The sequence below is a fragment of the Schistocerca nitens genome, chromosome 3 (assembly GCF_023898315.1).
Source record: "Schistocerca nitens isolate TAMUIC-IGC-003100 chromosome 3, iqSchNite1.1, whole genome shotgun sequence".
NCBI classification, from domain to species: domain Eukaryota; kingdom Metazoa; phylum Arthropoda; class Insecta; order Orthoptera; family Acrididae; genus Schistocerca; species Schistocerca nitens.
Genome location: NC_064616.1, coordinates 215,743,737 through 215,751,773, shown reverse-complemented (window position 1 = coordinate 215,751,773; position 8,037 = coordinate 215,743,737). Strand labels below are relative to the sequence as shown.

The 8,037-nt window shown below is 43.2% G+C and overlaps 1 non-coding gene across 1 annotated transcript; it reads right to left on the bottom strand.

The window, feature by feature from the left end:
* Positions 1 to 991: 991 nt before the first annotated feature.
* On the bottom strand, positions 992 to 1,075 carry Trnas-gga (transfer RNA serine (anticodon GGA)). The gene is given in 2 exon segments: positions 992 to 1,026; positions 1,036 to 1,075. It is a non-coding gene; the product is annotated as a tRNA-Ser (tRNA).
* Positions 1,076 to 8,037: the final 6,962 nt, after the last annotated feature.

Below are 8,037 nucleotides of genomic sequence, written 5' to 3'. Positions count from 1 at the left end.
AACCACAGCCATTGTCGTGGGGGCGGGAATGTTCTGTGTTCGGTTTGTACGGGTGCTCTTGTGGTAGTCGGCTCTCGCCTTTCGGTCGGGTTAGGTTACAAGACTGGGCTCTCGCTGCTCTGGACAGCCTGCCTTTCGTTGGCTGTCTAATATGCTTTTATTTGATTGTAACTGTTTAACGAAGTTGCTGAAGTTTCGACTTGAACGTAACTTTTCGAGTACAGTTGGCAATTGAGCGTTCTGCGTACAAGCGGCCTATGTTGGCTGGCTTGGGCAGTTTTGGCTAAAGTTGACTGTATCGGAGTTACAGTGTGACTTCGCTTGTTAAAATCAATCACTGTACCATCAGTGATTGTGTGGCGAGCCTTCTTCGTCTCCCTCAGAGGCGCATTTGTATTGATAGGAAGTCTTTAGTCTGGAACAACCAGACCAGGACAATTTGTTTCGGGCTATACTCGCGACATTATCATCACCACGACGGGACGTCGAAGCAACCAGCCATCGCTTCCGGTACGCCAGATCGTGTCCTTGCAGTTAAGAAGACAGCTTGGTAATGTATGTCCGCAGCGCCGGCAGATTACGGAATTTGAACTGTGATAATCAGAGCTCAGCAGAGCGCGCTTGTTCGTCTTTTCTAACTTTGTTCTGTCTTGGGTGTTCATTGTCTGAGTTATCACTACCGTAGCAGCAATTAATGTTGAGTAGGCTGGGTGTTTCTCTTAAGATTTGAGTTGCAAGGAACCGGTTCCACATACCACTTGGTCATAAATGTCACCATCTAGTTTATGGACAACTTCACCTTCTCAGCATTTATTTTAGTATCCAATTTGATGTATTGTAAATGTTTCGTGTGTTTTGTTTATTATTTTGAGTTTAGTTCAAATGGTTCAAATGGCTCTGAGCACTATGGGACTTAACTTCTAAGGTCATTAGTCCCCTAGAACTTAGAACTACTTAAACCTAACTAACCTAAGGACATCACACACATCCATGCCCGAGGCAGGATTCGAACCTGCGACCGTAGCTGTCGCGCGGTTCCAGACTGTAGCGCCTTTAACCGCTTGGCCACTCGGGCCGGCTTTTGATTTTAGTTATAATAAATCAAATTGTTATTTTGGATAGAACTTTCATTCTGTTAATCGGTAGAGCAACCCTTTCATTTCTCACTACGTTAACGAAACTTCCCTTAATTTCTATCCAATTAAATATTGCAGGTGCCAAACTCTTTTCTACTCCACTTGCAGGTCCATGTGCAACAGCAAAAGTAGGAGTTAGAAAAGGGGGGGCTTAAAGCATCATTTCCATATGAAGATTCGAGAAGAATTTAGTGTTAAATACACTGCTAGCCCTGGCACCTCGCAATACGTGGCCGTTGGGATCCAGCACGGCGTTCCGTATTACCCTGCTGAACCCACCGATTCCATATTCTGCCAACAGTCATTGGATCTCGACCAACGCGAGCAGCAATGCCGCGATACGATAAACCGCAATCGCGATAGGCTACAATCTGACCTTTACCAAAGTCGGAAACGTGATGGTACGCATTTCTCCTCCCTACACGAGGCATCACAACAACGTTTCACCAGGCGACGCCGGTCAACTGCTGTTTGTGCATTTGAAATCGGTTGGAAACTTTCCTCATGTCAGCATGTTGTGTAAATGCTCTGAAAAGCTAATCATTTGCATATCACAGCATCTTCTTCCTGTCGGCTAAATTTCGCGTCTGTAGCACGTCAACGTCTTGGTGTAGCAATTTTAATAGCAAGTAGTGTAGAAACACACGACGCAATACTGATCCTAAGGTGTATCTTACAACATAGACTGACGAAAGGCTAACCTGCGTTTGTAGCATTTGCAGATTTAAAGAAACATTTTGCTGTACTGAGTGCAATACACGCTCTGTAATTATGATGGCAGCGGAGCTAAAATACAGGGAGTGAAGGGCTACCTACAACTTGTACAGAAACCAGACTGCATTTGAAAGTGTCGAAGGGTATGAAAGAGAAAAGCAGCACTTGAGAAGGGAATGAGATAGGATTGTAGCCTATCCCCGATGTTTTTCAATCTTTACTTCTCGTAAGCAGTAAAGGAAACCACGGAGAAATTTGGAATATTAATCAAAGTTTAGAGTAAAAATAAATACATTGAGGTATGCCGATGACATTGCAGTTCTGTTAGAGGCAGCAAACGACTTGGAAACGCAACTCAGTGGTATGGATAGAATCTTGAAAGGGAGTTGTAAGATGAATGTAAAAAAGTAAAATATGGATAATGGAATGTAATCGAATGGAATCAGGCGATGCTGAGGGAATTTGATTAGGAAATAAGATACTAAAAGTAATAGGTGAGTTTTGCTGTGTGAGGAGAAAAATAACTGACGATGGTCGAAGTAGTGGGGGTATGAAAGTCAGATTGACAGTAAGAAGAAAAGTGTTGCTGAAAAAAATAAATTTGTTAACATGTATCGCAAACATAACTGCTAGGAAGTCATTTGTGAAGTTATCCGTATGCAGTGCAGTCTCATAAGGAAGTGAAACATGGACGGTAAATGGACAGATAACAAGACAGCAGAAGGTATTGAAATTTGATGTTACTGAAGAATGCTGAAGATTTGATGGGTGGATTTAGTAAACAATGAGGAGCCATTAAATCAAATATTAGAGAAAAGGAAGTTATGACACAAATTGATTAAAACATAGACTGGGACACTCAGATGTTTAGGACAGGTGGTAGGGACAGAGCATCGAGTGGCATTATACTGAGTGCACTATCCGAAAATTACCTTGAGCAATTAAACAGAGAACCGACTCGTGGAGATAACATCTTGGACCTACTGATAACAAACAGACCCGAACTTTTCGACTCTGTAAGCGCAGAACAGGGAATCAGTGACCATAAGGCCGTTGCAGCATCCCTGAATATGGAAGTAAATAGGAATATAAAAAAAGGGAGGAAGGTTTATCTGTATAGAAAGAGTAATAGAAGGCAGATTTCAGACTACCTAACAGATCAAAACGAAAATTTCTGTTCCGACACGGACAATGTTGAGTGTTTATGGAAAAAGTTCAAGGCAATAGTAAAATGCATTTTAGACAGGTACGTGCCGAGTAAAAACCCACCATGGTTCAGCAACAAAGTTAGGAAACTACTGCAAAAGCAAAGAGAGCTTCACTACAAGTTTAAACGCAGCCAAAACCTCTCAGACAAACAGAAGCTAAACGGTGTCAAAGTCAGCGTAAGGAGGGCTATGCGTGAAACGTTCACAAAACAGTTGAATGCAGAAAACTGAGAATGTTGGTAACACTTAGGAAAACAAATGAATCTCTGTATTAAAAAGATGGCAGTTACAGTGATGTGTAACGTAAACAGTGAGCTGAAAGTGAACTGTAAGATGTCCACCTGGTTGCCAGATGAGAAAAAGCAGTTTGCTTAGATGCAGTGAATTAGAAGTTACCTGTAAGTACCTTTCCATTTCATAAAAAAACGTTAAGGAACTGTTTTTAAATCGATAACCTAGATGTGAAAACATAACCTATGTGTGAAAAGGACAAATCATGTAATATTTCAGGACTCCCACTGAAGATGCCTTGTAAACAAGGCGAAACGCCTTTGGGTGCATAAATAAAAATAAAAATTTCGATGTGCAGCATGCAAAAAAGGCACTTTCTTTGAAACAACTGCAATTTATATACAGCTGCTGCGAAAATGGCCACTACAAGAAAACATTAGACAAATATATTCATATATAATCTTTTGATTTGTCTTCTTCTTAGCAGTCGGTTTTTGGAGGAAACAGCTTTTCGGCCTAATTAGAATGCTACTACGGAACCTGAATTTGCAATAACAGTAAACAAGGCGAGAGAGGAGGGGGTAAGGAGGTCGACAGAGTGAGGGGGGCGGGGATAGAGATGGCGAAAGAAGGGATGGGCAGAGAGATAATGTAGGAGGTGATGGAGAGAGAAAGATGGACAAAGAGGGAAGAATGGACAGAGAGAGTGGGGAGGAGGAGGAAATGGAGAAGAGCAGGGGGGGAGAAGATGGACACAGAGAGGGAGGGAAGGTGATTAGGACGTATGTACAATCCCTATAGATGTATGGCAATTACGAAGCAGTACCAGGTTCGTTGGTAATGTACAGGGTGAAAAGTATTTAAACCGACAAACTCTGGGGGGTTGTAGGGGACATCAAAATAAATATTTTTCCCTAATGTCATTTTTTCCTATGAGGATTATTTAAACCGATGGAGGCCGTATTACGCTCTTCAGTTGTTAGAGGCCGTATTACGCTCTTCAGTTGTAGGCAACTGCTGTCCACCAGTGTAGTAGTCCATAGCCCCTGTTTACTAATGGAGCGATACACCTGGAGTGAGTATACTGATATGGTTCGTGCGTACTGCGTAGCGCACCTCAACGAATCAGCTGCACAGCAGGTTTATCAACAACAATATCCTAATCACCGTATCCCGCATCATACGACCTTTGTTGCTGTGTACCAACGTCTGCGTGAGACCGGGTCATTTAGCAGATTACCTGGACAGGGACGCCGTCGCACGGTAAGAACGCTGCAATTTGAGGAAGCTGTCTTGCAGCATGTGGAGCGGCATCCTTTAATCAGCACTCGTGCAATTACACGTAACATGTGGACGAATCAGACGAATGTAAGAACAGTCCTTCGAGAGCAATTGTTACGTCCATTTCACTTACAGCGTGTCCAAAACCTGGAACCAGTTGATTATCCACCCAGAGCACAGTTTTCTCAGTGGTACCTGGAACAATGTGAAATGCCTCCTACATTTCCATCCTCTGTGTTGTTTACCGATGAAGCAACGTTCGGGCGTGATGGAGTCTTCAACATGCACAATTCGCATGTTTGGAGTGAGGATAACCCACATGTCTCACTTACTAGCGCTCATCAAGTGCGGTTCTTCGTTAATGTGTGGGTCGGTGTCGTTGGGGACTGTTTAATTGGGCCGTATCTGCTACCTACGCCATTAAATAGCAGGAACTATTACAATTTTCTCGCCACAGCATTGCCAGAATTGCTGGAAGACGTCCTGCTCCCTAAAAGACAACTCATGTGGTTCCATTACGAAGGGGCGCCGGCACATTTCAGTCGTCGTGTGCGTCGATTCCTGTACCGACGGTTCCCAGAAACGTGGATTGGCAGAGGTGGTCCTGTACCATGGCCTGTTCGATCCCCAGATATGTCCCCTCTGGACATTTATGTGTGGGGAGAGGTGCGCAACCCTGTTTACGCAACTCCTGTTGCATCAGAAGAGGATCTAATTGCCCGGATAGTAGCAGCAGCAGGAACAATTCAGGATACTCCTGGGGTTTTTGCCCGTGTCAGACAGAACGTGATCCGATGGTGTAACCTTTGTTTACGTGTCAATGGAGGCATTTTTGAAAATCTACTGTAATTGAAATTGGGTTATGTAAATGTGTTGCCTCTTGGTCATAAAAAAATGGAAAAGTGTTTGTTGGTTTAATTAACTTGCCGCCAGAGAAATCTTCCTCTATCGGTTTAAATACTCCTCATAGGAAAAAATTACATTAGGGAAAAATAATTGTTTTGATGTCCCCTACAACCTCCCAGAGTTTGTCGGTTTAAATACTTTTCACCCTGTATAATACTAAAGGTTTTTCCTCTTTCTGAGCTCATCATCTTACTCATTATAGAGGGATGCTGACTCAGTCTTCAGACTAGTAAACATCGCCATGTGGTCCTGATGTCAGCTAATAGTGCATTTAGTGTTACACTGTGTATAGTGTGTGCAGTGTGTGTGTGTACAGTGGCTCGGAGTGGAAAATGAATAAACAGTGTAGTACGGTACTAGCCTCAGATTATTATATAGCTTCTTTGCAGCACAGTGTTGCACACTAGGGATTAACTGATGAAGTAACATTGTTTTAAATACATTTCCCTTGTATTCAGAAGGATGGAGGGTCCAATCGTTATCGGGACATTCTGATTTAGATTTTCTGTAGTTTCCAGAAATTACTTAAAGCAAATGCTGGAATGGTCCCTAATATTGTTCCACAACCGATTATTTGTCCCATACTTGTCAATGTAGACCTATCAGTATGTAAATGCCTGTACATTTGATTTACATTATGTTTGTTGTTCTTAGATCTTAATACCATGGCATGTCCCATGTGATTCTAAAAGTGATTTACGGATGAACAAACTACAACTACAGTACTTACAACAACAAAAACTACTACTACTGCTACTACCACTACCACCACCACCACTACCAGGACTTTTGTCTCACGGCCATGTTCGAGTCACAATTTGCTGCACGTGTTGACATCTCATTAGAAGTACGTCAGACACACACAGTTCGAGTTTTGGCATTGAATTGTCGTGTCCCGTATCAGCCTACACACAATGGCGAGGAATGTTCGCACGGAAGTTGCCAAGGTCCCTTTCAAACGAACAAGATCGACGATCTTTGTGAATCAGAAGTGCAAACATTAGTTTCAGCAAACGGCTATAGAATATATAAACTCCGGAGAGCTGTATGCTCTAAGACTATGGAAAAAGGAAAGGTAGGTATTCAGCCTTGTACTTTGCGTGTTTTAAATGCTGACATGGCATTTTACTAGGCTATACTCTGAAGGTGTATCAGATGCGTCCGGATGAACGACTAAGCAGAAGATTTAACATGTAGGTTGCGAGGTGCCGGGGCTAGCCGTGTATTTGACACTAAATTCTAACTCCGACTCTTGCTGTTGCACAAGGATAAAAAAAAAAAACACGCGAACTGACTCTAATCAACCCTGCCAGTGGAGTAGAAGAGAGTTTGGCACCTGCAATAATTTAATTTGATAAATAAGTTAAATAAACGAAGGTTTCATTAACATAGTGGGAAATTATGGGTTGCTCTACCGATTAACAGAATGAAAGTTCTGTCCAAAATAACAATATGATTTATTAAGACTAAACACAAAATAATAAAAAAAACACATGAAATATTTATAATACATCAAATTGGCTCAAATTGGAGACTCATACAAACACTGTAAAGGTGAAGTTAACCCTAAACTAGATCGTGAGGTTTAAGACGAAGTGGTATGTGGAGCCAATTCCTTGCCACTCAAATCTCAAGAGAGACACACAGCTAACCCAACAGTAATTGCTGCTACTCAAGACAGAACAAAGTTAGAAAAAGACGAACAGGCGCGCTCTGCTGAGCTCTGATTGACTAGGAAAATCCCTATCTGCCGGTGCTGCGGACATACATTACCAAACTGTCTTCTTGACTGCCAGAACACGATCTCGCGTATCGGCGGCGATGGCTGGTTGCTTCGACGTCCTCGACCGAAAGGCGAGAGCCGACTACCCACAAGAGCACCCGTACAGGCCGAACACAGAACATTCCCGCCCCCATGACAGTGGCTGTGGTTAAACGTTCCAATCAGCAACTCGAAAACCGGCGGAAAATTCCACCCCATTGCCGGAGCACTACCATTCCACCAATGGAGATTCTTGGCGCCAATTTCTGCGCCGATTTTGCTACGTCACGGAGCTATGCCCTGAGCAAGCCAATCACAGTTACAATTTTGCAGAAAGCGCGTGAATTTTCCCGCCACAACTGCCTGGGTACACAAGTCATTCCCACGCCTCGCTGGTAGCCCGCCAGAAAGTGTTTTCGCTAAGATTCTGCGAAGTAACGGAACCTCTAGCCCAGCCGCTACTTCAAAACCCTCCGGGCATGTCTTTTGACAATGTCGGCGTCTGCAAAGCATTCACTCGACTGCCTCACACACGTCGGCTTAACCCTCTCGAGATCAGTGGAGCCCGCCTGTCACCGGACCACCTGGGTGACGAGAGACGCTGCGTGGGAAGTCTGTGTGTGAAGGAATAGCAACTTTCCACCACATGCAATTAGAGAGGAGAATCGTAAGATAGAAATATGAGAGGGGGCTCATGCCATCTCTCAAGGTTAGTAGTACGAAATAGGTTTTACGAGGTATGTTCAGAAGGTAAGTGCGCTAGACTTTTATGTTTTTTTAGAGAAACTGTTTTTGAAAA